This window comes from Diorhabda carinulata, unplaced genomic scaffold (assembly GCF_026250575.1).
Source record: "Diorhabda carinulata isolate Delta unplaced genomic scaffold, icDioCari1.1 Dcau_14, whole genome shotgun sequence".
NCBI lineage: Eukaryota > Metazoa > Arthropoda > Insecta > Coleoptera > Chrysomelidae > Diorhabda > Diorhabda carinulata.
This window is the reverse complement of record NW_026613959.1, coordinates 322,501-330,000: the sequence shown is the minus strand read 5'-3', so window position 1 is coordinate 330,000 and position 7,500 is coordinate 322,501. Positions and strand designations below refer to the sequence as shown.

At 33.7% G+C, this 7,500-nt stretch overlaps 2 non-coding genes across 2 annotated transcripts; both read left to right on the top strand.

Moving 5' to 3' along the window:
- Positions 1-3,933: 3,933 nt before the first annotated feature.
- On the top strand, positions 3,934-5,855 carry LOC130903197 (small subunit ribosomal RNA). The gene has a single exon (XR_009060604.1). It is a non-coding gene; the product is annotated as a small subunit ribosomal RNA (ribosomal RNA).
- Positions 5,856-6,971: 1,116 nt separating this feature from the next.
- On the top strand, positions 6,972-7,127 carry LOC130903165 (5.8S ribosomal RNA). The gene has a single exon (XR_009060573.1). It is a non-coding gene; the product is annotated as a 5.8S ribosomal RNA (ribosomal RNA).
- The last annotated feature ends 373 nt before the right edge of the window (positions 7,128-7,500 follow it).

Sequence of the window (7,500 nt, the reverse complement as noted above, 5' to 3'; positions counted from 1 at the left end):
TTCATACAACTTTTATATAATACACCTCGTACGTTCATACATCGAGCGGCCATCTAATTTCATAATACTTTTTTTCCTTATTGTTAATATTTTCATAACACTTTTATGTGATAGATACACCTCGGACGGCTTTTAAATACAAAACATCTCCACTCAATTTTCACAAATCATCTTTTTCGACAAATTGCTATATCGAGCGGAATTTAATTTCATAATACTTGTTTTTCATTATTATTTCTATTTTCATACAACTTTTATATAATACACCTCGTACGTTCATACATCGAGCGGCGATCTAAATTCATAATACTTTTTTTCCTTATTGTTAATATTTGCATAACACTTTTATGTCATACACCTCGGACGGCTTTTAAATACAAAACATCTCCACTCAATTTTCACAAATCATCTTTCTCGACAAATTGCTATATCGAGCGGAATTTAATTTCATAATACTTGTTTTTTATTATTATTTCTATTTTCATACAACTTTTATATAATACACCTCGTACGTTCATACATCGAGCGGCGATCTAATTTCATAATACTTTTTTTCCTTATGGTTAATATTTTCATAACACTTTTATGTCATACACCTCGGACGACTTCTACATACAAAATATCTCCATTCAACTTCACAAATCATCTTTCTCGACAAGTTCCTATATCGAGCGGAATTTAATTTCATAATACTTGTTTTTTATTATTATTTCTATTTTCATACAACTTTTATATAATACACCTCGTACGTTCATACATCGAGCGGCCATCTAATTTCATAATACTTTTTTTCCTTATTGTTAATATTTTCATAACACTTTTATGTGATAGATACACCTCGGACGGCTTTTAAATACAAAACATCTCCACTCAATTTTCACAAATCATCTTTTTCGACAAATTGCTATATCGAGCGGAATTTAATTTCATAATACTTGTTTTTCATTATTATTTCTATTTTCATACAACTTTTATATAATACACCTCGTACGTTCATACATCGAGCGGCGATCTAAATTCATAATACTTTTTTTCCTTATTGTTAATATTTGCATAACACTTTTATGTCATACACCTCGGACGGCTTTTAAATACAAAACATCTCCACTCAATTTTCACAAATCATCTTTCTCGACAAATTGCTATATCGAGCGGAATTTAATTTCATAATACTTGTTTTTTATTATTATTTCTATTTTCATACAACTTTTATATAATACACCTCGTACGTTCATACATCGAGCGGCGATCTAATTTCATAATACTTTTTTTCCTTATGGTTAATATTTTCATAACACTTTTATGTCATACACCTCGGACGACTTCTACATACAAAACATCTCCATTCAACTTCACAAATCATCTTTCTCGACAAGTTCCTATATCGAGCGGAATTTAATTTCATAATACTTGTTTTTTATTATTATTTCTATTTTCATACAACTTTTATATAATACACCTCGTACGTTCATACATCGAGCGGCCATCTAATTTCATAATACTTTTTTTCCTTATTGTTAATATTTTCATAACACTTTTATGTGATAGATACACCTCGGACGGCTTTTAAATACAAAACATCTCCACTCAATTTTCACAAATCATCTTTTTCGACAAATTGCTATATCGAGCGGAATTTAATTTCATAATACTTGTTTTTCATTATTATTTCTATTTTCATACAACTTTTATATAATACACCTCGTACGTTCATACATCGAGCGGCGATCTAAATTCATAATACTTTTTTTCCTTATTGTTAATATTTGCATAACACTTTTATGTCATACACCTCGGACGGCTTTTAAATACAAAACATCTCCACTCAATTTTCACAAATCATCTTTCTCGACAAATTGCTATATCGAGCGGAATTTAATTTCATAATACTTGTTTTTTATTATTATTTCTATTTTCATACAACTTTTATATAATACACCTCGTACGTTCATACATCGAGCGGCGATCTAATTTCATAATACTTTTTTTCCTTATGGTTAATATTTTCATAACACTTTTATGTCATACACCTCGGACGACTTCTACATACAAAACATCTCCATTCAACTTCACAAATCATCTTTCTCGACAAGTTCCTATATCGAGCGGAATTTAATTTCATAATACTTGTTTTTTATTATTATTTCTATTTTCATACAACTTTTATATAATACACCTCGTACGTTCATACATCGAGCGGCCATCTAATTTCATAATACTTTTTTTCCTTATTGTTAATATTTTCATAACACTTTTATGTGATAGATACACCTCGGACGGCTTTTAAATACAAAACATCTCCACTCAATTTTCACAAATCATCTTTTTCGACAAATTGCTATATCGAGCGGAATTTAATTTCATAATACTTGTTTTTCATTATTATTTCTATTTTCATACAACTTTTATATAATACACCTCGTACGTTCATACATCGAGCGGCGATCTAAATTCATAATACTTTTTTTCCTTATTGTTAATATTTGCATAACACTTTTATGTCATACACCTCGGACGGCTTTTAAATACAAAACATCTCCACTCAATTTTCACAAATCATCTTTCTCGACAAATTGCTATATCGAGCGGAATTTAATTTCATAATACTTGTTTTTTATTATTATTTCTATTTTCATACAACTTTTATATAATACACCTCGTACGTTCATACATCGAGCGGCGATCTAATTTCATAATACTTTTTTTCCTTATGGTTAATATTTTCATAACACTTTTATGTCATACACCTCGGACGACTTCTACATACAAAATATCTCCATTCAACTTCACAAATCATCTTTCTCGACAAGTTCCTATATCGAGCGGAATTTAATTTCATAATACTTGTTTTTCATTATTATTTCTATTTTCATACAACTTTTATATAATACACCTCGTACGTTCATACATCGAGCGGCGATCTAATTTCATAATACTTTTTTTCCTTATTGTTAATATTTTCATAACACTTTTATGTGATAGATACACCTCGGACGGCTTCTAAATACGAAAAAATGTAATTTCATAATACTTCTTTTTAATATTCACAATACATCTTTTATATATTTTCACTATACATCTTTATTAATGTTAATGTAGAAGGCGTACCGTTGTACAGCGCACATATATGTGTGGTGTATCGAAGTTGACGTCTCGTTAAATTTTAATAAACTCGTTATAATTTACGTAAAGACGTTGTTTCGGTCATTCCACATCGGTGGATTATATAGTTTTCTGAAAGGGTCCCCGTTCTCCTCCAATATATTAACGTATATTGCTAGCGGTTCCCTTTTTAGATATTATATCAATTTATCCACAAATTAAATATCTATTGCGAGATCGCGAATTTAGCTAGCGTTCTATCGTGAGCGATTCATAATGCGATCGTCTATGAAAAATATATATTATATTACACTTTTATATATATAATACACAATATTTGCGATAACTCTCATTATTCCGTGCGAGAATAAAAATTTCGTTCATTATTACCTAATGTATAAACCATGTCGCTTACAATCTAGCGAAGGGTAGAGATAATGTCGAAATTGTAGCCCGGTCGACGTAATCATCTAATTTTTCTCATTTCGATTAAATTTAGATAAATTTATAGTCGATTCGGTGAAATTTTATAAAATAAGAAAAAATATAAATAAAGCGTGGCGCTGAAAATTATATATTTTCAATAATAAGCGCAGCAAACACGCAAAAGAAAAAGTAAATAATAATGTGTTTATACACGAATATAGATGATTATTATATTATGTATAAATATAAAGTATATATGTAATATAAAAAACATCATCATAATTTATCCTCTTTTGGATATTGTTATTAAAACTTTTTCGATAATAGTTTTTTATTATAAAATATATATATATATATATAATAATAATAATAATAATATATATTATATATATTATAAAACACAGTTCCCTGGTTGATCCTGCCAGTAGTCATATGCTTGTCTCAAAGATTAAGCCATGCATGTCTCAGTACAAGCCAAATTAAGGTGAAACCGCGAAAGGCTCATTAAATCAGTTATGGTTCCTTAGATCGTACCCACATTTACTTGGATAACTGTGGTAATTCTAGAGCTAATACATGCAAACAGAGTTCCGACCGGAGACGGAAGGAGCGCTTTTATTAGATCAAAACCAATCGGTGGCGGGCTTGCTCGTCATCGTACAATTTGGTGACTCTGAATAACTTTTCGCTGATCGCACGGTCTCGCACCGGCGACGCATCTTTCAAATGTCTGCCTTATCAACTGTCGATGGTAGGTTCTGCGCCTACCATGGTTGTAACGGGTAACGGGGAATCAGGGTTCGATTCCGGAGAGGGAGCCTGAGAAACGGCTACCACATCCAAGGAAGGCAGCAGGCGCGCAAATTACCCACTCCCGGCACGGGGAGGTAGTGACGAAAAATAACGATACGGGACTCATCCGAGGCCCCGTAATCGGAATGAGTACACTCTAAACCCTTTAACGAGGATCAATTGGAGGGCAAGTCTGGTGCCAGCAGCCGCGGTAATTCCAGCTCCAATAGCGTATATTAAAGTTGTTGCGGTTAAAAAGCTCGTAGTCGAATCTGTGTCCCACGCCGCTGGTTCATCGTACGCGGTGTTAACTGGCGTGTCGTGGGACGTCCTGCCGGTGGGCTTAGCTCGCAAGGGCGGCCCAACTCAATCCCGCCGCGGTGCTCTTGACTGAGTGTCGAGGTGGGCCGGCACGTTTACTTTGAACAAATTAGAGTGCTTAAAGCAGGCCAAAATTTTGCCTGAATACTGTGTGCATGGAATAATGGAATAGGACCTCGGTTCTATTTTGTTGGTTTTCGGAACCCCGAGGTAATGATTAATAGGAACGGATGGGGGCATTCGTATTGCGACGTTAGAGGTGAAATTCTTGGATCGTCGCAAGACGGACAGAAGCGAAAGCATTTGCCAAAAACGCTTTCATTGATCAAGAACGAAAGTTAGAGGTTCGAAGGCGATCAGATACCGCCCTAGTTCTAACCATAAACGATGCCAGCTAGCGATCCGCCGACGTTCCTCCGATGACTCGGCGGGCAGCTTCCGGGAAACCAAAGCTTTTGGGTTCCGGGGGAAGTATGGTTGCAAAGCTGAAACTTAAAGGAATTGACGGAAGGGCACCACCAGGAGTGGAGCCTGCGGCTTAATTTGACTCAACACGGGAAACCTCACCAGGCCCGGACACCGGAAGGATTGACAGATTGAGAGCTCTTTCTTGATTCGGTGGGTGGTGGTGCATGGCCGTTCTTAGTTGGTGGAGCGATTTGTCTGGTTAATTCCGATAACGAACGAGACTCTAGCCTGCTAACTAGGCGTATTTCGACATCCCAAAGGCCCGTCGGTATTGAGTTTCGGCTCTTGCCGTTCGCGGTTTTTACTGTCGGCGTACAAATAATTCTTCTTAGAGGGACAGGCGGCTTCTAGCCGCACGAGATTGAGCAATAACAGGTCTGTGATGCCCTTAGATGTTCTGGGCCGCACGCGCGCTACACTGAAGGAATCAGCGTGTCCTCCCTGGCCGAGCGGCCCGGGTAACCCGCTGAACCTCCTTCGTGCTAGGGATTGGGGCTTGCAATTGTTCCCCATGAACGAGGAATTCCCAGTAAGCGCGAGTCATAAGCTCGCGTTGATTACGTCCCTGCCCTTTGTACACACCGCCCGTCGCTACTACCGATTGAATGATTTAGTGAGGTCTTCGGACTGAGCGCGGTGGCGTTTCGGCGTCGCCGATGCTTCGGAAAGATGACCAAACTTGATCATTTAGAGGAAGTAAAAGTCGTAACAAGGTTTCCGTAGGTGAACCTGCGGAAGGATCATTACAGAGTATTTGTTCGTTTTTAAACAAAAAAAAAAAAAACGAAATCAAGTCTGTATTAATTGTAAAAGAGAATTTTCTTCTACAAAATTATCGAACTCTTCAAAAGAAATTTATATATGTTATAAATATATATATATATATATATATATATATATATTATAGATGTATATATATTGAAATCTTTTTTTAATTTTTACAAAATTCGAACAAGTTTCGAATAAAATTAAAAAAAAAAAGATAAATATAATTCATACGTCTATAAAAATATATTTACATATATAAATTTTTCCAATAAAAATATAACGAAAAATTTTTATCATAGTTTATAGAAGGCGTCGACGACGATGACGACACAACAATAACAACATATGTATTATTATATATTATAACGATTGACGGAACGATCATTAACAAAATTTCTTGTTAACTAAAAACGTTCTGATAAAGAATCGTTATTATAATAAACGAAAAATATATAGTTTATTGAAACGTCGTCTGTTGTCGTGTGTGTGTCTATATTTTTATGGATAAATTTTATTTCGTTTATTATATTATTACCTAAGTTTTTTATCGTTTGAAGGTAATACAAGAAAATATCGACAAGATTATATGTGATGATTATGTTATTGAGACATTTTCATCCGGGTACCTAAACGAAATTTAAGCACATGTCGATTCTATCGATATGTATAAAAATTCGTTTTAGAAATAATATTTTATGTATTATTTCGAAGGTGTTCGAAGATTTACGCCCGACCGTCGAAATTTGTATAAAACTTTCAAGATAAAAAAAAAACTGTAATAATATAAAGAGGAGGAATATATCGTGCGAGATATCTGTCTATGCGCGCCTCGTTTGTAATAAAACATGTGCAGCGGTTAAAATTTATCAGATATATCAAAGTACGATATTATAATTTCTCTAAAAGTTTCGAATAATTACCATTTATTATAATATATATATATATATATATATATATATATATATATAAAATGTCGTTATATAAATTTTCTATACGCGTATAAGATATTATAATAATATTATTAATTTAATAATAATCAAATATTAAAAATACGACGAATAGAATATGAGAAAACGACATAATAATAAAATGATTACCCTGAACGGTGAATCACTTGGCTCGTGGGTCGATGAAGAACGCAGCTAATTGCGCGTCAACTTGTGAACTGCAGGACACATGAACATCGACATTTCGAACGCACATTGCGGTCCTCGGATACTCGTTCCCGGACCACTCCTGACTGAGGGTCGTATCAATTTAAAAGACTGCTTAGAATTTAAAATTTTTCTATTTATTAAAGAAAAATAATGCCTAAGCGTGTTGGATGTGAAACAATAACGCACACTAATTAAGAAAAAACACATGCACATACAAACTTGTGCGTATTTTTTTTTGTATTTGTGCGGCATCCTAAAGTGCGAAAAGCAGCGTAAATTTTTATAGAAAAAGTTACGCAATTTTTGAACACAACCCGCTATACCATAAATTAATCGTGTATTTATATGAAATACATAAAATTTGTTTGGTAGAGAGTTATATTTATATATAATATATATATATTATACATATATACGACGTATATATAGTCGATAAATAAGTGTGTGTGTATATATAATATATTTA